The 25,138-nt window shown below is 40.3% G+C and overlaps 1 long non-coding RNA gene across 3 annotated transcripts in view; it reads left to right on the top strand.

Annotated features, from left to right (window-relative positions):
- Window positions 1-25,138, top strand: part of LOC137153575 (uncharacterized) — a 190,084-nt gene that overhangs the window by 2,086 nt on the left and 162,860 nt on the right. For 2 of the 3 annotated variants that reach the window (XR_010919842.1, XR_010919840.1), the window contains exon 1: window positions 14,839-14,959. The exons of the other annotated variant lie outside the window; for it this stretch is intronic. This is a non-coding gene — a long non-coding RNA (uncharacterized lncRNA). Of the gene's footprint in view, window positions 1-14,838; window positions 14,960-25,138 lie in introns of those variants that run through there. 3 annotated transcript variants of the gene reach the window in all.

Below are 25,138 nucleotides of genomic sequence, written 5' to 3'. Positions count from 1 at the left end.
ATGTTGTTAATTTTCGGTCTTAGGTCTCTTTTCATTAACTCCACCTTCTTAAAGCCTTACTGCCAGAAGTGTGGCTCACTGAAATAAGGTCTTGGTGGAAGGGATCTGGCTGCAACTCAACTCGGATAAGAAGAAAGAGCTGCTTGTTTGCTTGCAGAATCTTAGGAATGGCCAACCGGAATATTTACAACACCAGCTGGGAGTGTGTGGATACTTGCCTGGTGCCAAAAATCATTCACATTGTCATAGGTAACTGGCAGAAGTAGCAGCCCTAATTTAGAACCTAATTAAATTGAAATGCTGGGTGAACTTCTTACCTTTTAACATCATTTTTTTTAATTTCCCTCTTTATTTTGAGTAATTAAAAATAATAACCCTAAGAACACTTTCAGTGGTTTATTAAATATTTTACTTTTAGTTTTTACTGTCTGTAGTATTTCCTCTAAAGTTTGAAAATAACACTTTGTCCTCTGCCATTTGGCAAAACTTGATTAATTATGCAGTTGAAATTAATCTGGTTTACTTGTACTTACGTTTTTTCCTTGGTTATGTATCACTGAGTGCAGCTCTGAAAATAGTATTTGTTAGTAACCTGCTTTTTGTGGCTCCAATAGGGGGAACTGCTGCACTTTGTTTCTTCTTTAATCTTCAAATAAATATTGATGATTATTTGTGTAGTGTTCTTATTTTATATATTTCTCTTTCTTTTAGATTAAGAACCCTCATTCTCTAAGCATCCTTACATAATTAATTCCACCAATAATATTAAAAATGGACAGCTCATTCCATTTAAATGAAAAATACATAGCAACAAAAATAAAATAAGACTTCTTTATATCCACATAGTGATTTAGCCCCTCCTACCATCTGCTCGCACCTCTTCAAAGGTATAGGAAAGTAATTATGATGGAATTATATCTATTTAGAGGACATTACAATTCCTACCACCTTTTGTCAATATTGTCTCAGGTATGTTTTGAAAGTATCTGACAATGTTCAGTTTAGAATTGTTCCAAAGGGGGGCAGGCTCATACTGCTCTTCTCTTACTGGTGGAACAGGCTGCAGTCTTGCCTGCACAGATTCCAAGGGATCAGCAGGAGGCCACAGACTCTGCCAGCTCTGTGTTCCCAGTGGCATTCCCTACCCCTGCTCCCTGTTGTTACACAATATCTCTGCATGAATAATAAAAACTAGCTCTTTTTGTATACTCTTGTGACATAGTTGCAAACTTAAGTTGATGAACTATAATTGCTAATTCAGATAGGAAGATTCTCGTTTTTATAAATTTTAGCATTGCAAATTGATTACAGAAACGTTTGCTCTGAATCTGTGTCATAAAAGGAGGATTTTATATTTGCATCAATATTTCTGTCCGGGAAGAGGTTCATTTTGGTTGGATAGAGAATGTGAAAGTTATACGAACCAACAAAAACTTTTGTAAGTAATTAATAATTGATGTTTAGTTGTAAAATAAACCTGATTTTTTTTCAAGCATCGCAAACAAACATTTTCTTTTGGATGTGTTTGAAAACTGGATCAGTTTTTGTATTGACTATACAGGAAACAAACTTTGGACACATCAAAATATCAACTTAAATGTTTTAACAACTTGTTCTTGAAGATATAATAATTTTTTGCTTGATTGTGAATGTTATTCTTTTATTATTTGTACATGGTAGCTTCTAAAAGCCCTACTCAGAGACCAAGACCTCATTGTGCTAAGCATATAATTCACTTCAACAATAAAACATAAACAGTTTCCTTATGCTCAGGTTTCCAAAACATTCTCCTGTTGGCTGTAATTGATCTCTGTGCAAAGGTGCTTGTGTGTTAAGTATTGGGCAAAATGTATTCAGTCATTTTGAGTTATGAAAGAATAGGGGAAAATACTCTGTTGTACAAAAAATATATTCTTACATTTAGAGAAACTAAAAATTGATTTTCTACAGTTTAAGAAAAATTGGATGTATTAAAATAATTAAGAATATTTGAAAATGTATCCTTATGGGTGTGCAATATGAAAAGTCTGGTGTTAATTTCAGATGCAGTGCATATGCAGGTGTAGCAATTTAACAGTATTTGGAATGTTGGACTCTTGTCCAAACCTGGCAAACAATCAAGGCAAATGTTTTGGAAAAGCCAGAATTACATAAATCTGCTATACTCTGTGATCAGTATGCTAAAAATAGAAGAGTGGCCACAGCAGGGCAAGCTCTGGGACAGGTTGGATGCCTGGAACCCAAAGTACTTAGTTGGGCAGCTAGCCACATCCTTCTGCCTGCGCTGCTGCCGCTATACGTCTATTTTTAGCATTCTAGTTCAATCAAAGCTAATATGTTTGCATGAACTGGAAGTTATACCTCCAGCTCAAACTGTACCCTAGGTCAAAGCTAGCTTGAGTAACATTAGTAGTGAAGTTGCTGTGGCACTGCTAGCCTTGCCCACCCAGGACCCTCAAGCAGCTGCCACGGCTTCCCGATATTGGTGCTTAAGCAAGCTAGATCAAAGCTAGCTCTGGTACGTCTACATACGCTGTCATCACACTTCCTGATTGTAGTGTAGACATACCCTTAATGCACTCCTGGAAGGTATTCAGATATTAGAGTGATGAGTGTAATATAAGAAGGTATACAGGGTCGATTAGAATAGAATTAGTCTTCTTCCAACCTTAATAAGGTTTTAAACTTCACAAGCATTATTTAGTTAGGTCTCCTATCACATCTGTGATATTAGTAAATATTCTTTTGGGATAAACTCTTTGAGTTAGAGACTGACTACTACTCCATTTGTACAGTGCCTCGCACAACAGAGCCCCATTCTTGGTTCGTACCTAGCCACTACCATAATAAACATGATTAATAATATTAATCCCTACTTTATAGGTTGGCTAACTGAGACATAGCAAGGCTATAACTTTATTAGATCTTAATATTCAAGTTACCAAAACAAAACTGAGGTGTAGGTTTTCTCGGCTAATCCACAAACCTCTGTCAAAGGCAATGAGATTCTAATGGCTGTTGTCAAAGGACTATGAGACTGAAGCCAAGTAGTTCAAACTTCTGTAGATAACGTTTCTAATTAATTAATCTAATTAATAAATTATATAGGAGGTTATGTTGCAACCTCCATTTGCAATTTTCTTCAGGTCTCAGGAGCTTGGAAACTTTGGGGACTGAAGTGCCCTTTGCTTTTTTACTATTACCTACTAAAACAAACAAACAAAAAGTTTAGGAAATTAAATTTAAAATAGTAATACTATGTTAAGATTGTAAAATGGAGCATTACAAAGTCAAGAAATATCAGTTAAGGTTCAGTGCTCCACCTTAATTCTGATTCTTTGTTTATCTTTAGTTATGTGATCATAATTTATTTCTCAGATTATACTGTCTATTACATTCAAATTGAAGTTTGATCATTTGACTTACTGTTGGAGTTGAGCAGCATTTAATATGTGCAATAGATTTACTCTGTCTTTGAGTATTGAGCACACCTGCATACCATAGTGTTCTCCAAGGATAGATGAGGCAACTGTAATCTCTTATTCCATCGTTGTGTAACATGTCTAGTCATGAAATTAGCCACTGCATAGATGCTTGTAATGTTTATGGCCCATGGGCACCAGCAAGAACTTGTAGGCTGCTGGCTGCTTACTGATTGCATGCTCCCTGCTGTCTGATTGTGTGGTAGGAGATATCTGGAACAGATGAACAAGCAAATACTGCTACTTAACAACATCTTTCTTTCAACTGATTCCTTAAAATTTCCACATCTGCTCCTTTTAGGTCCTTGCCACTAGTATTGCTCTATCTTAAGGGATGCTTGCAGTCACTGTTTGCATACAGGTGAATCACAACCTCACACTGATACAGACTATGTTGTAGTAAACAGTGGTGTGTCTTTTTTTAGCTATTCATTCCACAGTTAGGTTATCTGCTGTTCATCAGACTCACCCCTGCTAATCAACTACTTTAATGACAGACAACTATGTGTGTGTGGTGGAGGGATGTAATAACAGCAGAAATGGCATTATTGATGAGGAGGGCTTAGCTTTATAAACAACATGTGAAGCAAAAGTGACATGGTTTTCTTGAAATAATAGTAATGTTATCAATTAATCTTTGTCAGATCATGGGCATCTTTGAGTTACTGGTGATATAGTAAGAAATAACGAGTAACAGGTTTTAGCCTAGTGATTTTGCCCATTGTATTTTATACCTGTTACTGAAGTTCATCTTAGTGTTGCTGCAGCATAGCAGGTATGTATTGGAAGGGTTGTACCAGCTCTTTTATTGGCAGATTTAAAAAAAAAACTGTAGATACTCTGTTGTGGGAGACTAGATATGCACTGATGTGTGATTGGGTTCATTGTCTAATTTTAACTGTATTAGGTTCCAGCTATGGTAAGAGTTGCATTTCTCCCTATGGATTGTACTGTGTAGTTAACACATACACCAGTACACTACTTCATAATACGTGGCAATGAAATGGCTTGTGTTGTGTGTATGTATAGGACAGGACCAATGACATGCAACTGAACAATTCTGATTCCATCCAGTATAGGGCAGTGGTGTGTGTGTGTGCATTATAAGAGGGGAGGGTAGTTCCCCTATTCTTAAGGTTGTCCAGTATTTCCCATTATACACCCTATTTTTAGTAATTTATAAATTTGCCATACTTTAACTCTTCAGGCTGAAATTTTCCATGATGATTGTCTGCCTTAGGCTGAATTTTTATGAAGACATTCAGCCATTTCTGAGAATGAGGTTAGGGAAATATGTTGTTTTGTTATATAAAAATACTCTGTCAAACTTTTTGAGACGCTCTAGCACCCATATGCTTTGGAGAAGGCACTTAAAATCAGGCAGTGTCTTTTGTGTCAGGGGTATGCCTTTTGCTCTTGTGAAAATGTGCCCAAATTTAGCTGACTTATAACCATTTGTGAAAACATCTCTGTTCACACATGCTCAGTACAGACTTAGGTTCAGATCCACAAAGATATTTAGGCTCGTAACTTTCATTGATTTCAATGAAAGTTAGGAGCCTAAATATCTTTGTGGATATGGGCCTCAGAGTTTATTATCTAAAGTCTCAAAAGATACCATGTGCCTTGAGCATGCTCAGGCCTCTCTCAACTCCTCCTGCTGACCAGACTATGCATGAATCATCTCCAGCAAGTGACTGGGCATGCTCCAGCCAGTACTGGGGGCTAAGCCAGACTTTCTCTCTGTCTGCCTTGGGCCGGGTGCTAGAACTGAGAGCAGGAAGAATGCCTCTTTTGTTCTCTCAGTGACACTCCCCCATCCCCAGTTGGCAACCAGGCAGCCTGACTCAAATGCAGAGGTGACATAATTCAGGCTGAGGGACAGGAGCGGGCAGACTGGATGAGGGACTGTGAGGGGGGAACTGTAATTGTTTGGGCAAGGAGACTAGGACCAAGAATGGGGGCAGAAACTGGAATTTGAATGGGGCATCGAGAGGGGGAGACGGGGACTGGGATGAGAAACCTCAGAAAGGGAGACGGATTGGGAAGGCAAAGAGAACAGGATTCGGACAAGGACTCAGAGATGGGAAAGTGATGGGACTGGGACAGGGACACGGTTGGAGTGGGCAAGGCAGAAGGGCTTAAGCTTGGGAAGGGAACAGGCAGAAGGATCTGTGACTATCTTAGAATACTCCCCTCTAGAGTCTGGAATGGAACCCAAGATTCTTGAGTCTCACCCTTCCTCTGCTGTTAGCAAATACATGTGGAATTCACTGGCAAAGTATGTGTCTCATCCCCCTTTAGTGCTGGTCTACGTAGAGGATGATTGCCACTTGAGCTAATGACAAAACTGAAAGCAGTAGTAGGCTGAGATCTGTGAGATAGATCTAAAGGTCCAACCCTGCTGACAACTCATACAGGTGTTAATGCCATGATGGAATATCTGTCTTTTTAAAAAAAATTTAAACCTAAGGACATTACACATATGCACATGAAAAAAACAACCCTATTCACAGATATGTTAAAAGAACAGCGAGTTGGCAATATCAAGAACTGACAAGTGAGGAAATGCCAGAAATATGGTGCTCATAGAAAGTGCAAAAAAGGGGCTGTACAGGGCTACCAATTATTCCCAAGGAACTAAAACAATATATTTTTCCATGTTGATGTTATGGTTAAATGCATTTTCTTTTCTTTTGTTGAATAAGAGAAATAATCATCATAAATATGGGATATACTAGCAATCTGAAAGATTTATGCCTGTATGCCATTACTCAGTATTGTTTCTGGATATATTTATTCTTAAAAAACAATGTATTCTACTGCCATAAACATTAGCCCTTAAATAAAGCTCTTGCATGGAATATGTTTTCTTCTTTGTTTATTTCACATCTTAATTTAAACTGATATATTCAGAAATTCCAGTTACAAAAAACATGAGGCACTTGTAACTTTTTTGGTATGTACAATATAAAGACCCAGTCCTGCAAACATTTATACATATGCTTAACTTTAATCCCAGTGAAATCAGTAGGACTTCACACATTCTTAACATTTAGCATACGTGAGTAAGTGCTTGCAGGATCATAGCCTACATTTGCTAGTAGTAGTTTTATTTAGGCATAGATTGAGACCTAAATATAGCTCTGTGTAATTGGTGGCATTGAGCCCTGCCACATCAGAAGCAGCCGTGGGAAGTGGCTTTCTGAGTCACAGAAATGGTCATGGTTCACCTTTAATCCAGGATGGAAGTAAGAGAGTGCAGTTTATTCCCTCTCACCAGCTCAGGTTTACTGCCTGACTTGAGGGAGGTGGAGTCAAGGCTCTGGTCACTCCATGCTCCTCTCCGTCCACTTCCCACCTACTAGTTTATGAAGGAAGAATACAGCAGTGCTAGAAAAACAGTTTTCCGACTGGTGCTTCTAGTGGCAATCTGGTTAGATCACAAAAGAGGTTGAGACCTATATTCCATGCTTCCATGAACAGCTAGCTGAGGGCAAGTGACAATTTTGGCTGTAAAAGGACGCTGATGTTGAACTGTTGATGCAGGTTTAGAACCATAAAGTAAGCTGTTATTAGAAAAGCAAGGACTATAAATTTGTCCTGATAATATTTTTATTACATACTTTATGTTGTATTTCATATTTTTCAGGTTATATTCGGAGTATTGTAGGTAAATAAATAAAATACTGAAGTGACAGTGCTGAGAAATGTTTCAAGACTTAAATTACATATGTGAAATGAAGAAAATCATAGGATGCCAATACAAAATGAAATGATTTCATGTAGCATAAAAATATGATGCATAGTTTTAATGCAATATTGTTTGATGCAGACAGGATATATGAGATCACTAGGCCAGATCACCTATATGAAAGAGTTGTAGGGGAAAGGGAGAGGAGCTTCCTTTCTCTTTAGTAGACATTCAGAAAGCCAAGTGTATATATACTGCCATCCCAACTGTCATCCCAAGCCTGAATTTGATGTTCACTCCTATTTCATGAAAAATATATCTGTAATAAAATTACATTCTGAGCCAGTGAATCACACAGCACAATGTCGGGAATAAAAGAACTACCCAGTTACTAAACTACAATTCTCCAAAGACCAGGAATTAAATTCACACTACCATTTCCAGTTTAAGAAGCCCCCACTTCTGGCAGTGCCTCACTGAGAGGAAGTCCAGAGTACAAGGAGGGTATTTAGGGTAAATAGAAGCTTCCCATTTCATTGTTCATAATGTTACTTAAGCCAAGGTTCTAAAATCCCCTAAAAGTTATGAAATAATAATTATAATAGGAATAAAAAGCTTGGAATTGTCCTAGCCACTCATTGTAAATCTAATAAAACAAATTGGCACAAGGACTATAGAATTTAAGGAGTTGTAAGCTGTCTGTTATAGTCAATCTGTCCTGAAAAAAGAAAGAAAAAATTCCTCTTTACAGAGGTGGAAAAAAAATACCCCTATTCATGCTGTATTCCCATCGTGATCTGAAACCAGGAAGTACCAGTTATCTTAATATATCAGTATGGTTTCTAAAGAGGTTAAGCAAAGTTTTGCACAAGCATTTGGCTGAGATCCTCAAAGGTATTTAGACACCTAACTCCTATTAAAATCATTATTGAAAGGGGAGCAACATCCATGCATGATACATCAGAGAGGGTTCAAGAAGAGCCACAAGAATGATTAAAGGATTAGAAAACATGCCTTATAGTGACAGACTCAAAGAGCTCAATCTATTTATTTTAACAAAGAGAAGGTTAAGGGCTGATTTGAGTATAGTCTATAAGTAGCTACACAGAATCATAGAAGTGTAGGTCTGGAAGGGATCTTGAGAGGTCATCAGGTCCAGCCACTTGCACTGAGGTAGGACCAAGTAAACCTTCTATCTCTGACAAGTGTTATGCAACCTATTCCTAAAAACCTCCAATGATGGGGATTCCACAACTTCCCTTGGCAGCCTCTTCCAGAGCTTAGCTGTAACTAGAAAGTTTTTCCCTAATATCTAAGACAAATCTCTCTCTTTGCAGATTAAGCCCATTACTTCTTGTCCCACCTTCAGTGGACTTGGAGAACAATTGACCATTTTCTTCTTTATGGAAGCCCTTAACATATTTGAAGACTGTTATCAGGTCCCCACCCAGTCTTCTTTTCTAAAGACTAAACATGCCTAGGGTTTTTTTTAACCTTTCCTCATCAGTATGATGTTTGCACTTTTCCAGTCCTCTGGGACCTCACCCACCCTCCAGAAGTTCTAACAGGTAATTGCTAGCAGTTCTGAGATTTCTTTAGCTAGTTCCTTAAGTACCTTAGGATTTATTTTATCAGGCCTTGCCAACTTGAATACATCTAACTTATCTAAATATTCTTTAACCTGTTCTTTCCCTGTTTTGGCTTATGTACTTTCTGCCTTGTTAATATAAACTGTGTTGAGTTTCTGGTCACCACTAATCTTTTTAGTGAAGACTGAAGCAAAATAGGCACTAAACACCTCAACCTTCTTGATGTCATCAGTCGCCAGATCTCCTTCCCTGCCAAGTGGAAGACCTGCACTTTCCTTTGACTTTCTTTTGCTTCTGCCGTATTTATAGAGCCTCTATTGTTTATTGCCTTTTATGTCTCTTGCTAGGTATAACTCATTTTGTGCCTTAGCTTTTCTGATTTTGTCCCTACATGCTTGTGCTATTCTTTTGTACTCCTGCTTAGCAATTCATCTCTATTTCCACTTTTTGGAGCATTGCTTTCTGATTTTCAAGTCATTACAGACCTGCTGATGGAGCCATATTAGCCTCTCACTATTCTTCATCTTCCATTGTATTGGGATAGTTTTCACTTGTGCCTTTAATATTACCTCTTTGAGAAACTGCCATTTCTCCTGAACTCCATTTTCTCTTAAATTTTCTTCCCATGAAAAATTACCTACCAGGTCTCTGAGTTTGTTAAAGTCTCCTTTTTTGAAGTCCATTGTCTTTATTCCATTCTCACTCCTTCCTTTCCTTAGAATAATGAAATCTATCATTTCATGATCACTTTCACCCAAATTACCTTCCACCTTCAGAATTCCTACCAATTTCTCCCTGTTGGTCAGAATCAAGTCTAAAATGGCTCTCCCCATGGTTATTTCCTTCACTTTCTGAAGCAAGAAGTTGTTCCCAATATTTTTCAAGAACTTACTGGAAATTTTCTGTTTTGCTGTATTGCTTTCCCATTAGATGTCTGGATAAAGTCTCAATTTAGTACCCAATCTTGTGTTTGGATGGTTTTTTTTCTAGAAATGCCTCACCACCTCTTTTTCCTGATTTGGTGTTCTATAGTACACCCCTACCTTCTGATTCCACACCATACCATTGGGAACAAATATTTAATAATGGGCTTTTTATCTACCAGAGAAAGGTATAACATAATCCAATGGCTGCAAGTTGAAGCTAGCCAAATTCCAAATGGAAATAAGGTGTACACTTTAATGGTGAAAGCAATTAACTATTGGAACAATTTACCAAGGGTTGTGATGGATTCTTTATCACTGATAATTTAAAAACCAAGATGGATGTTTTTCTAAAAAATATTCACTAGGAATTATTTTGGTAAATTCTATGGCCTGTGTTGTACAGAAGGTCAGGCTAGATGATCACAGTGATCCCTTCTGGCCTTGGAATCTATGAAAAGGCATAATTCAGCCCTAAATATTGACTTGCTGTGGGGGTAAAATAAAGAGAAGTTAAAAAAAATAAAAGAGAAAAATCATAGATTAATGCTTAATGATCCCCCATACTGCATCACACTTTCACAACATAAATATACAGTTGGAAGAGACCACATTTGCCCACAGGGCAATAACTTCCCTTTAGCAACATATTGTATAGTTCAGTGAACATTAATGGCGCAATCCCCATCTGTACAATAATGCTTCAACTCAGAGAGAGTAGGAAGCAGTGGTGGCAATGGTGGTATTAAGCTACCTTAATGTTTCCACAAATTCTGGGCTGACTTGGAGTGGGGGACCAACAGCTCCCTGGTTCAAACTAGAACAGCCATACTATGCTATCTGGAACAGTTCTTTAGGCATTGTTTCAGTCGTAGGAGATTAGGGAAGCATAAACTATGATTCCACCTTCTCCGACCCTTGTCATGCCCACTCTGCCCACTGATTGACCTAATGCCACAAGCAATGGAGGTTGTGCAGGTCAGGAGGCTATGGCTCAAAGGTGACTATTCTGGCTGTCTGCCAGCCCAGGATTCTCTCATATGAGATAATCTGCTGCTGTCCCTTTAGGACAGCTTTAAGGACACTTTATGCTGCTCTGGTGGCACAAACTTACCTGAGCAAGGATGAGTGTTCCAGGAATAATCACTTAATTAATGTAATGATTTTTAGAACATGATTTAGGGTCACTGGAGGCTATCCACATGTATCGTTGATATTGACCCAGTCAACCCTGCCTCCTTAATCAGTGTAAAGAAAACATACCACCGACTTGAAATTAACGAATCGCCGTCAGTGTTTGTTTTTTTAATGCATATGTAAATTCAGACGTATATATATTGACTCAAAATGAAAGGATATACCCCAGGACGCGCAATGCCTATAGTGAATATGTGCTATGTAATGCATTTGTTGTTATTCTTATGCGTCCTGACGCAAAACTCATCGAGGTTTCATGCTCAAGCAAGTAGTGCCGCTCAAGGCTTTGTCACTGGGCAGGGCCTGAGTTAGCCTGACTCGTACAGCCAAGGTGCACCTTTACTCAGCACCGCTATTGGTGACTGGGCTGCTCATGATATAATTAGCACATTGGGGATGACAGTACTCAGATAGATCCAATCAATGATGTTCACTGGCCTGCCTTGCCTTGCTGTGCCAAGTGCTGGCCATGAACGGATGATCTCAGCTGCGCAGCGCTCCGCGGTTGACAGCACTCTCAGGTGATAGCTCCATCCTGGCACTCTCAGGCAGCAGCTCTGTCATGGCCGTCTCGGGGGCGGGGAAAGCTCTCCTTCTGACAATTGTTCTGGTGTCTTCCTTCGCAGAATGGTCCTCTCATGACCCTTCTCAGTGTCAATGACCTAAACTGTGCCTTAGGCAGAAGCCATGTCTTATATTTCCCCCAGGAGGACCTAGGTGAGAACTAACTGTCCAGCTTGAGCGGGAAGATTCTATTGTTCCTGACTGGGCAGGACTTCTGGTTTCTAATTGGCTTTAAGTGAGATCTGCTGATTGGTTTGTTTATCCCACCAATCCGGAGCATTCCTTTTGATCCTGGGCTTCTGCCCTAAAATGAGGATTTATCCCTAAGTGTTCAGCCTTCTCTGAAGTACATTACTACTGTTGCATGCCAGTTTCTATTCATAGTTCCTTCCCATATAAAATAGATTGCATATCAAGTCATAGTCCTCCTCTTTGTGCTCATAGAGACTGTTTCACTTGCACATGTATGACATATTGGTTATGTGGTATCCATTCAGGTAGTCAGAAGGTCGGCAGCATATCTCTATTTTCTTGCATTTTAAGAAACATCTAGTCAATAGAAGAATCTTTTTTGAGCTCACCTTTATAGAAATGCCACAACCTGCCATACCACAATGAAAGTGTCCAGAGAGAATAGATTTTTTTATTTGATTAACATTAAAATACATATTCAATCAAAAAGTCTGTCTGTTTGTTTGTTTTTTTCCTAACAGCACCAGATTCCAAAATATATGTTAGCTACTGCTACTGAGAGCCCTTGGAATTCAGAACTCCCGTTAACTTCAATGGGACCTGCATGCCATGACAGTCTGCAACACTAGGCTCAAGAGTTTCCACTGCATTTCAGCCACTCCAACATAGGACTAAGTATAGTTTCAATAGCTCTCTGGAGACAAATATACTTTTGTGATTAATTTTATACTGGGTTTTTCTATTTAAAGAGAGTGCATCTAACAGAGAGACAAGATGAGTGAGGTAATATATTTTATTGGACCAACTTTTATTGGTGAGAGAGACAAGCTTTTGAGCTTATGCAGAGCTCTCCTTCTTACCTCACCCACCTTGTCTCTCTAATATCCTGGGACCAGCATGGATACAACAACAGTGGATGCAACTATCAATGACATTCTAATATTTTTTCCCATTCCCTCTCTTTATTATATTTCTAGACTTACCTCCAATTTGGTCAGAGAAGGATTGCTTTCTGCCAAGGGGAGGATTGTGCTACACACATGGGACCCAGTGCAGCTATATAGAACCTATTCCAATTATATCTTGAGTGTGGAGGAGAGCAAAGGGCTGCTTGCTCCATATTTTTTCCCTCCCTCCTATGCTTGAGTGCATGGTGAGGGTGCAGTGAGTATGTGGAGTCATGGTGCCATCTGCATACATTCACCAGCAGAGATGGTCAGTTATGATAAGACTGCTGTCCCCTACTCAGGTCTGACCTCTAAGCTCCATCCAGCCCTATACGGTAAGGCTCTGTGTATTATTCTTGAAATTTCTGGGACCCTATCTACTATAAATAAAGCTACCTTTCTCTCCCTGGTTTCTCTGGTTCAAATTCTATTAATGGTATTCTTACCAAGGTGAAAGCAAATTGTCTGTTTCTCAGCTAAATCACAACTCTGAGGTCTGTGAAACATTTGAAATCCAAATATTTTAATTGATTGTTTTTCTACTTTTGGCAGAAGCCATAAACATTTCCAGCCACTGTAAGTGATTCATATTCAGCTTTTCTGTGCCTTTTGGAAGCTTTTATTTTTCCCCATGCTCAGCATGTTTCCCTTTTCTTTAATACAATGGCCTTTGGTTCTTAGCGAATAATGCTGTATATTAATGTTGATGGCATATTTGTTCAAAATTACTTGGTCCAATCTTCTGATCTGAATATTAACCAATTTAATTGTTGTCTCTCAAACCAGAAGCTGCTGAGAGAGAGTTTTTCTCTTGGGTTTTGGAACATGTTTTTAAAATGTGACATGGACTAGGTTCAAAATTTAGACAAAAGAACTAGTTACTCACATTCTGGAAAGCTGTAAGTGGACACTATGCACTGCTGAAGGGCCCATATAATGTAAATAACATTATGTAGTGTCCATCATCACTAAAATATCAGTCAGAGGTGATGGAACATAAAATAATCTTTTGGAATGCTTTGGGAATTTGCTGCTGTGGATACTCCTCATAGCTGTTTATCCATAAATGAGTATCAATGAAACTGAGCATTGTAAGACTCATTTTGGGTTGACAAGATGCCATAATGACTCAGGATTTAAGCATAATCTCTGTTGCTGAGACTGTCTGACTGTATTTCATATTTTTCAAATGACACACTAATGGAAAGAGGATCAGGCATACTTGCTAGAAGAGATGTAGAAAACAAGGAATTTTTTACTTTTGCATATGAGAATTCATACTCACAGAAATCTCAAGTTTTTGTTAGACTTCTCAAGTATGGTCAGAAGCGGAATATATTCAATTCTCAGCAGCACCTCTTCCTCGTATTCTCATAGTATTCCATGAGGCAGGGCAATTGGGAAGATTTTTACTTTCCTTCATAAATCAGATTATAGATGTTGGAGATGGAAAAGATCTGTTAGAGCACTGAAATTATCCCCTTGAAAATACAACATGTAGACTGCTGACAGAAGCTGTCTTAGATATTAAATTAATGGTTACAAAACTGTCAATATATTAAGACTTGAAAGGTTGGATGTTCTTGTGGTTTAGGTACCAGACAGGGATTCAGAAGATCTGGCTTTATTTTCCAGTTTGGCCACAGACTTCCTTTGTGATCTTGAGAAAGTCACTTAGCCTCTCTGTACCTTTGCTCCTCTATCTAAAACAGGGATAATGTTTTCTTTTTCCCACTCTTTGTCTACCTCGTTTGTTCAGGTTGTAATTTCTTAGGGGCAGGGATTATCTTTCACTATGTGTCTGTACTGCACAGAGCCTAGCTAGGGCCCTGATATTGATTAGGTCTTCTAGGTGTTATAATGCAATAGGTGTATTATAATATCTGTAATACAAATAATAATGAAATATTTTAGATAGAGGTTTTGTCAAACAACTCATCAAAAACAGCCAATGATTTCTGTGACCTGTTGAGAAACGGACTCTAAATTAATAAACTGATACCAATTTGGCAGACATCTCTAGCTATACACTATGAAATACCAGAGATGCAGTGTTGCTAACATGTATGATATTATTGCGAATGTTGGGTCTATTCTGCAATCTCTCTATTTGTCATCTTGCAGGAGAACTCAGGTGACTCAGGAATTTTGCCCGAACTGCCTGCAATAGCTCCTTCCGCCGCTAGAGGCCTCTGTGCCACTTGTGCTCCAGCCAGGCAGCCCTAGCTATGGCCTAGCAATCCAGGTGCTCTGAGCGGGTCGGAGCTCTGGAGCAGGTGCAGCTGAGCAGCAGAGCTGCCTCCTCCATGCCGGCTGGGCAGTAGTGTTTTCACCCTCGACACCATACTGTAGGATGGGGGAGTTCATGGAGGTAAGCCCAGGAGAAGCCCTTTCCTCTGCAGACTGCACACAAGGTGGCAGCTGGAGGGGGGTTGGTGTTGAGGGGTCCTAAGACTTTGCTGGGATGTGGTGGAGGAATGCTAGGGACCAGCAGAGGTTACCTGAGGATAGCCAGGAGGAGTCTGAATGAGGGGAGGAGAGAATTTGGGGAGCAGGTGCCTGGTGGAGCTGGGGCCTGCCTTTTGTAGGTGCATTCTTGGCATACATTAAGGTTGAATTTTTACCCTCTGGCAGACTGTCACATACACTGGGTGAGGTTCTGGGAGTTCCAAAGCCAGGATATGGACCTAAACACATGATTCTTTAAAAAAAAAAAAAAAAAAAAAGAAATCTCATCACTTTAAGGCCAATCTCATGATTTTTGGGGGATCTCTGGACATAACTGCAGGTGTTTAATGTTTTAGTAAATGGCTGCATGATGCTAGAGTGTATTGTTGGAGGAAAGAATATAGGATCTCTATTGCTTTAAGAAGTTGTGTGTAGTCCCTTACAGTTCTGCAAAGTGGATGTAAAAGCCCACCACGGATGTGTGTGTATATATATATATATAGATGAGGAAGAGCTAAAGGTTGTGCATGAATCTTTAATGTGATTAAATGAGGTTCCCACTGTGCTCTGATCAGTCACTGCACAAACTGCCTGTAGTTCGCACACCTCTCCCTTCCTGGGATTTGGCTTTATTGGTAACTCAATTTACAATAATAGAACATAAACCTCAGTCTAAGATTTCTCCCCAAGCTTGGCTGTTCTTTGGTTTCCTGCCAAGCCACTTTTCCAATCCTCAGAGATTCTCTAGAATAAGCAGATACTGACCCTTGTCATGAAACGGGGCACAAACCTTTTGTAATCCTGACCCATGTCAGGTAATTAGGTCAGGGAATACAGTTCTGTCTTACCATCACTCCTGTGTTTCATACCTTTAGTATGCACTGCAACACCATTTCCTGACTTCTAAATTATTTAACCATTCAACTCTGTCATTGTATTTACAGGTTTGTTTTTGGAAAGAATTTAGGAATTGGAGAGTGAAATGTACATTTAGTTATTTACTAATGTTATTAAAGGGACAACACCAGCTTGAAATCTCATCAATTAAAAAAATGAAAGTTCTCTAATTTCTAGTGCTACATCTGACCCTGAATCCCACTGCAATTTTTTGTTTTTTCAATTACATCCTTTTTTAAAAAAGTGTTTCTCTCCCAATCCAGCTCCTTTTGAAAGGACTAGAAACCTCCCATTGACTTCAATGGAAGTTTGATCGGGTCTTATATTCAGGAAGCAGTGAAACTGACTCTAAACACAGTGCTGTCAAATGCACAAAGTGAACAAAATGAAAAAGAATATTTGTTTCTTTAATCTCAATTAGTTATCTGTTAAAGTGTGGTTTGTAATGGTGATATGAAAAAAAATTCATACTCGAGTTTGATTTGTAAATCGCTGATGCCCTTTTGTCATTTTACTGTTGACTGACTTAGTGTAACTTTGTAGAGCAGATCACATATTTTATTAAACAGTACAGTTCTTTTTATTTACCAATTTAGAGTATGAATAATATCTAGACTGCTGTACTAGGACATTCAGAGATGGTCCTAATATTCACCTGCACTTGTGTTTTCCTTTCTGGTCATTTAGAGTCAGCACAACTGTGCTTGACCAGGGCTTGGCAAGAAGATTAACAAAACCCTAAAATGTACTATTTGATGGAAAAGAAGGCTTATAATGTTTTACACAATGTATGACCTTTAAAGGCTTGGTCCTCTGTAGAAACAGAAAGGAGAAAGAATAGAGAAGAACAATTTATTCTGGCACCATAAAGTGAAGCACGCTTACTATGTTTGACTACAAAATCACTTAAGAAGATGTGAGCCTAAGTTTAATGTACTTTCTCCTGCTTTCTCTTGCTATTTTACTTCTGTTTACCTTGTACAAATGCTATTGTCTAGAAGGACTAAATTTTGCAGAAGTGCTTTTCTAATGGCATTAAAAAAGATTAGCACTGACAGCTTTTTATATATGTTTCCTATGTGGGGCCAGCCCTCCCGGCCCATTTCCTTCAATGATATTTCAAGAGGATCTGATAAACTCTGTGCTGCTTTAGACAGGTGAAAGGGCATAGTCTTCCCCTCCACTACAGCAGCAACAACAAAGTCAGACATATGTTATCACAGTCACACAGGAAGCTGTGAGCTTGCTGGTGTTAACAGAGCACAAATACAGGAAGAGTATCAGATTGGTCTAAAGGCAATGAAGCTTTGCTAAGAGAATATTAAACTAATACTATATGATTATGATTTGATATTATTGATTATGATTTGATTATGATTTCACAGTCATGTGTTTCCTCACATTTTAGGTTTGTGCTATATGCTTATAGCATAAAAACATGCAACCCTTAAAAAATTTTACAGGAGTTGTCATCTCTTAGAGAGTGTTTGTTCCATTTTGTACTTTTTAAAAAAACTTAGTTCTCTAATAGAGATAATAGCATAATTGCAATATGTGAAAGACTTTGATCTCATGTTGCAAGTTAATACTATGTTGAATAATGTGTCTGGGCTCCTCATGTGTTACAAAAATACCTTGTCAAATTTGTTAGTCTACATATACAATGTGCTGATTTATTTCACAGCATGAAATACATTGTCATCATTTCTGTTTTAGTGTTGGCTGGTAGGGGATTTCCACTTCTTTGTAATAACAGTTTTGGCACGTCAAAGTACAGGAGTTTTGTGGTTTGTGCAGTGATGGCCAATTTTCTGGAATTATGCTCATTAATTCTAATTTTGGATCCAATTGCAGTTTGTCTTCTATTTCCAGTACATTGTTGACTAGTTGAAGAATGTCTTTCCAACTTTTTTTTTTTTTAACAGTTGCACGAAATGGTCTATATTCTCTACTCAGGGCTTTGCTCAGTTCAGGAGAAGTGAGAACCAGGGGCACTCAGAGCCAGGTCCAGCTCTTTTCAAAGGGCCAGCCCAAACCCTGAATGCAACATGCAGCTGTTGCCAGGAAGCTCTAGGTTGTACCATTAATGAATGATTCTCAATGAATCCTACATAAGTAGAGGATTAATGGAACTGAACAGAGCTTTACCATATCCCCATCTTCTCCCTGTCCCTCCATGTTACTCCTATCTTGGGAAGGGAGTTGAGGGGCAGAGGCCCAGGGCCAGCAGCGTCACCAGTGGAGAGTTTCCCCACATCAGGTGAACTCTTCTGCAGCAAATGCCCAGAAGATTGTGGCTCCTTTACACTGTCTCAGGCCTGATCTACACAGTGGTCAATGGGAGATCTGCAAACTATGTAATGTAGCTTGCGTATCTCCCTTTGACATACTTACATTGCCATACCGCAGCGTCTTCATGATGCTGCATCGATGGGAGATCCCCTCCTGTCGACACAGCCTTACTCCTTTTGGGGAGGTCAACATACCACAGTCTACATGGGGATTAGGTCAGTATGCATACGTTGCGCAAGGGTGCGGATTTTTCACACCCCTGAATGACGTAGTTATGCTGATGTAAATTTGTAGTCTTTGGCCTTTTTCTCATCCAGAAACTTACCAAATAGTATCCAGGGTATAGTCCCCCTCAGGGTGTTCAGGACCCAGAAGATCTGTGAGTTTGTCCTCCCGCACATTCTGAGTCACTACTGAACACAAGGGGGGAAACCTCAGAGAGAGACTGGAGGGAGGGGGCTTGCTGGGACCGAGGCGGAAAAATGAATACCTGAGAATTGTCCATGCCCCCAGCCAAAGAACCACCGTCAGCATCACCCTCAACAGCATGCTTCCCAACTGCACTGACCAAATTAGCTTTCTTCTCAGCACCCTCAGAAACTGGAGTCCCCTCTGCCTTCAGCGGCTGCTATTTTTGCTTTGGGCTTTGCCAGGAAGTCAGCCAACAACGTGGATTCCATAGCGACAGGCCCAGCCTCCATTTCACAGTCAGGCTCAGGTCGAGAGGCCTCTGAATTAGGATCCACAGAACCAGTAATGCCATCTCCCCCAGATTGTAACTTCCCAGAATCAACATGCCTACAGACATCCGGAGCCTTTTGGGATCCTGTCTCTGCTACAGCCACCTCACCCAGTGCTTTACTCTCAGAAACCCGCACGTGCCCAGGCACAGGGTCACTATTCCTATGGGCAGCCTGCCTCTTCTTAGGGCATTGATTAACCAAATGTGCCAGACTCCCACAATGAAAACAGGCCATGTCCTCAGTGCTAACAAATCCAATATAGTCACGCTCCCCAGTCCTATACTTCAGGGAAACTTTTAAAACTTTGGAAGCGTTGTTTAATATCATATAAACCTGCCTACCAATGGACAAAACATGCCCAACCTCTGGGGCTTTACAGTCCAAAGGAATCCTCCTAATAGAGCTTGTGATCTTTCTGTTACAAATAGTGACTTTAAGAGCAAGTGATTTTGATGCTGTAGTGCCCCCCTGCCATTGACGTCACTATTTCTAATATTTCTCCTTTTTCAGGAAATGAACAACTAACTGGAGACTTGGTGAGTTATGTTAAGATCACTAGCTCCATTAGGAGGATTCGGCCCTCCCAGAGGTTCAGCCCTCCCTCCCAAATACTTCCACAATCCTCTGAAAGAAAGCATGTGTATGTGTATTAGAGAGGTGGGGGTAGGGAATGAATGAGGAGGAAGAATGAGATGTTGTTTAAATGAAGGTTTTTAGCTACTTGTAAAATCACATTGACATAGGTCACCTGGTGCCAAGCCCCTAGTGTAGACATGCTGCTCTGATGGAAAGCATAGTTGCGTCAGTGCTGCTTTCCCTGGTTTCAAAGTGAGGGAAGCATCACCAGTGCAAGTCACAATTTCCTCCAAGGGATTGTACTAGATCAGCTACAATGGTGTAGCTGCCTTGGTGGCTAAAGTGCAGTGTTGATGATGCAGTGAGTCAGTGGAGGGCAAGCAGTGGAGGTTTGAATGACTGAGGAGATAGACAGACAGACAAAATTAGAGATGTGGTGGAGTCAGAGAGACGTGGAATTGGACTGAGAGAGACTGTTCATCTGGTTTAAACTTAAACTCTGCAGGTCATTTGTTTCACAACCAGAAAAAGAAAGTTGGAAGGACTCTTGACTGGATATGCAAGAAATGTGACTGGTGCAGTTTTGCTTTTGTCAGCTTGTATTTTCTTGAGTTTCTTATCCCCTGATGTAAGAAAGTCAATGGACTAATGCTAGATGAAGCTGAAAAGCACCAGACAATTGGGATATTTTTCTGAACAATATAAACCTCTGAACTTCTTGATCTTTGTCATTAGTTCGCAGAAAGTGACATGCAGCCTTCCCATTTCCTAAATTTTAAGGACCTGATTCTATAGCCCTTCCCCAATAACATTTTCCCTTCCCTACTTTAAATAGCTTAACCCAGTTGTTACTCTATAACCTCTATTAGAAAGTGAACCATATATAGATAAAAGTTGGAGAGGTGACAAGGAAAAATGAGATTTTCAAACATGTCTGGTGGCTCTGCCCTTTCCCAACTAAAACATTTTTGGAAATGAATAAGAAGGGATATAAAAACATCACAGGGAACATCCAATTCCCATGGAAATTTTTAATTAATCTCTTAAATCTAATATAAAAAGGATAAATGGCCATTAAAATAGGCATTGTCAACCATTATCACACAGTTAACACACGTTAACTAGTCTAGGTATAGTCTCCTAGTCTAGATATAGTAGGTACAACCTATTTTTATCTGCATTTGGTAAATCATGCAGGAATATCATAGCAGATTACTATGGTTTTGAGAAGTAATGTAGAAAAACATCAGGTTGTAGTTAGTTTTTGTTTCCTATCCTTTTATTTTCCATTAATATTTTTGTCTTCCCACAAAGAATTAAAATGAAAATGAAATTAAATTTAAAATTAAAGTGAAAGTTGTTTTAAGCATGACCCTTAGGAGTAATGTTTATATTCTGGAACTTTTGGTCTTCCTCTTCAGTATGTTGCTGCTATTCTGATTCTGGATCTTCTTGGTTATTTCTGATTTCCCCTTAGAACTGAGCGGTTAATAAGTTGCACTTGTTTGTGAATTGTTCTTTTATGCATCTTGAAGGAGATCAAATTTGAAAGTATGATCGTACTGCAGTGATTAAAATTTCTTTATTGATAATTAAACTTGATCATTTAAACAGGTAATTAAACTAATTCACTTTTGCTGAGTTCTTCTTGTATCATGTAGCAGGTGTTTCAGCAAACTAAAAGGTAGTTTAGTTCCTCAGGGCCTAGCTAATTCTGTTAGCACAGATAAGGATTTTGAATCTTCTTGTAACAGGCATCTCATTTTGTTCCTTTGTTTGCTGTGCCTTGGCCCTAAAATAGTATATTTTTATTACTATTCTGTGTACTCTGCCTGCCTGCTACCATGATTAGATTAAATCTCCCTGCTGTATGGTCAGGGTGGACATTGATAAGAGCCAGACCAGTGATTCACACAACTATAGTGAGATTGTCTTTCTTTACATTTGAAGCAGTCAGCATAGTAATAGCATGGTTGGAAATGCCAGGAGTTAATAAAAAAATCTTTGGTTGATAATTATGTAGACAAGGCCTTATTTTGTGTTTCAGAAGAGACTGAACTTTACAAAGATCTAGTGATAAGGGAAGATTCCTCCTTGAATCATACTTTTATTTGCATATATTGCACTACCAGCATGCACCTACAACAGTATCATTATGCACCCTGACTTCTATTATTCCAGGACACTCTTTTCCTTTAGAAAATAAGAGGGTATGTTCATGTCCATTTGCACAACTGAGATTGTGGGCCCACGCCGGCATTAAGTCCACCTACAGAGGGGGTGCATTGGAACAAGCTGCCTGCAGGCCTTGAAGAGTAACACCAGCAGATGGACTGATTCATTGCTGCTTCTGGATAACTCCATCAGCCGGGAATCTTCTTAAATGACTTTCAGTCTTCTACAATACAAGATAATTAACCTGCATCAACATTTCATAATTTGACAGGGGAGCCTTGCAGGTATCCCCATAGTTTTAAAATCAACGTGGATTCTCCGTCTTGGCAGAAACTAAGATGATGAGCATCAGAGCTGTGTCACTACATACCTCCCCACAAATGCACATTTTGCTTGGCTGCCCATGGATTGGTTTGGGGACAAGAACGCCTTAACATTTCTTCTGTCCCTCTTTTTTCTCTTACTGAATCAGGTGACCACAACATGATGCAATGACAGCCACCGACACTGGTGAGCTCCCCTTTCTATCTTGATCTACTTTAACCACTGTGGACAATCTTCTGAAGAGCTACACAATTGACTGTGAGTGACATCTCCTGCTGGTGGCATGAGTGGGGCAGAGCTTGTGGTGTTTGTGAAGTTTCAGAAAGAAAAATCAATCTGACCCTGGAGGAATGGATTCCTGCCAGAGTGCTATAATTAGACCCTGCTTGGAGACTCCATCTTTTGTAACAACTGTTAACCACCTCCTGAGTCTTCCAGGCTGCAAAAGAATGAAACTGACCTGATCCTTTTCAGCTTTCCTGCTTCCCACAGGATTCTTGTTAGCAGCAGCAGTGAGTTTTCATTCTGTTATCACTCACAGCAAGGCAGAAGCAAGGTATTGTCAGAGTGTAGATTTAGGAAGTCGGTACACCAACAGTTCACATTTTGTTCATGTAACCCTTCTACCAGTCAGAACCAGCAGCAGCAAAGGGCCTGGGTCTATATCCAGGGGTTCCTGTCAATGATACAACGCCCCACCCAGTCACCTGGAAAATCACACACTATCCCCAGGTGCCCCCAAAAGGCAGTACTTCCCCTCTCACAAGCACAGAGTCTGAATGTAGAAAGTAAACGTTTTAATAAAAGGAAGGAAGAAACACAGTGCTGGTTTTGGAACCAGTGCAAACAGAATTCATGAACTCAATGAGCCGAACCCACTCCAGAGTACGGGGGTGTGATCTTCACCTCTCCCTTCTTGCTTCCCCCTGTACTGACTGTCGTAGTTGCAGTGTCCACCTCTCGGTTGGGATTTCAGCCAGTCCTCTTTTGCAGGCTCCTGCTGGACGTGGGCTTGACCAGGCCCTCTCTGATGCTGCCTCCTGCCACCTCTGGGCCTTGCCAAGTCCCTGCTCCAGGCTCCCACCATCTGCAGGCGCCAGCAGCTCCTGGGTCCCACCGTCTGCAGGCTCCTGCTGTCTGCAGGCACCGACCACTACTGGTTCCCGCTGCTTGGTTCCTTGTCAGTCAAGGTTTCCAAGTTCCTCTAATAATTTCAGCTCTTAGTGAATCTCAGCTTTCAGCTCATGAGAAAACCTTCTGCTGACACAGGAGCAATGTCCCTGCTTTTAGCAGGACAAAAGACTCCAAGGGGAATAATTAATTCTACCTTTTAACAGTGGAAGGAGATAGTCAGTCCAGGCCTGAGGGTAGCCCATTGCCAGGGCTCATGCAATCTCAACAGGAGACTTCTCACCCTCTCCCTGCTGCCCTTACAATGCTGAAACATCCATCCGCCACTCTTGTTGGGCTCTGTTTAGATGAGAGTGAATTTTTCAGCAGAACAGGCTAAACACAGTTCTGCTGCCATTTGTTCATACAATCGAAGGACAACATTTCATTACCCCTGCAGTTAACACAAAAGTGATTTGTAACACAATACCAGACACATTGACCATTTCCTATCATGCTTAGCACCTAGTGTGCTTATGCAGTATGCTGAGTACTTAATTGTACTCCTGCAAGTACAAAGCCCATGCAAATAAAGTGCCCTCCTTTCAGCTGCTGAGCAAGAGGAATGCCACTCGGCCCTGGTCTACACTGACCTGGCAATTTGGTGGCAGTTGATGGGAGTTACACAAGCTACGCAGAGTAGCTTGTGTAACTCCCATCAACTGCTGTGCTTCCCTTCTGCACGGTGTCGTCACTGTACTGCGCCACTTGAGGGGGTGGTTTACCAGCATTGACTTCTGGATCGATTGAGCGGGTCTTCACTGACCGCTCTATCGATCCAGATAGGTCAATCTGACAGCGGCGACTTTGCCGCCGTCAGTATAGACATACCCTCAGACACTCAGACCTTGCTTACATCCACATTTGGAAATTCATCTTCACAACCATAAGGTCCATGGGCAACTTCATATACATATGTGTATACAAAAGGAAGCTTAGACTCGGTGAATGTAGATGGAACAAACTTGGGAAAGCTTACTATGCATTTTTGGTGAGTGAGCTTTTCAAGCCTTGACCTGAGCCATACTGAATACTTTTCTGCTTCCTGTCACAATTCTAACAGCTGAGGTCAGCGTTAAATCGTATCATTTCAATGCCATTGGACTACCTCCACAAAGGAATTTAAGCATTGCGATGTTCAGCATGGCAGCACCTAACTTTCAGGCATCCTACCACGCAGAAGAATTCTCAGTTTTGAGGTAGGTGTGCAGGCTCCCTGTACCATGCATGGGGAGAGAGAGAGTTAGGTGTATGTCTATACTTACGCTACAGCTCTGCAGCTGTGCTGCCATAATGTTTCAATGTAGACATTACATATGCCAATGGGAGGGTTTTTTCCATCAATATAGGTAATTAACCTCCCCAAGAGGTGGAAGCTAGGTCTACAGAAGAGTTCTTCCATTGACCTAGCACTGTCTACATTAGGGATTAGGTCAGTATAACTACGTCTTTCAAGGAGGATGAATTTTACACACCCTTGAGAGATACAGCTATATTGATGTAAATTCCTAGTGTAGACCAGTCCTAAGAATGGGGTACATAGAAGCCGGCAAACTGAGTGGGGAGCCACCTAAGTTAGCCCTTTGGAAATGCAGAGAAGAGGGGTGGGGGTTGAGGTACCTCAAAGGTAGGTAAGTGCCTAGCTCTGGGCCGGAGGACCTGCTTGGGATTCACAACTGTGAACCCTCTTCTGGAGTTCAGTGCTCAAGAGGGAAAGAGAGACACCTTGCCCCATTATAGGCATTCAGTCAGTGATTACGGTTCTCTCCTGGGATGTGGAAGGCCTGTTTTCAAATCTCTACTCTGCCAGATTTGGAGCAGGGATTTGAACTTGGGTCTTCCATATCCCCGGTGAGTCCCTTAAATCCGAGGCTATTGGGTATTCTCTCCATCTCTTCTGTTCCACTTTATATAACTAAATATTC

The sequence above is a fragment of the Emydura macquarii genome, unplaced genomic scaffold (assembly GCF_026122565.2).
Source record: "Emydura macquarii macquarii isolate MOO-44397 ecotype Brisbane River unplaced genomic scaffold, CSIRO-AGI_Emac_v2 contig_1253, whole genome shotgun sequence".
Classification (NCBI taxonomy): Eukaryota; Metazoa; Chordata; order Testudines; family Chelidae; genus Emydura; species Emydura macquarii.
This window is presented reverse-complemented; position numbering and strand designations above follow the sequence as displayed.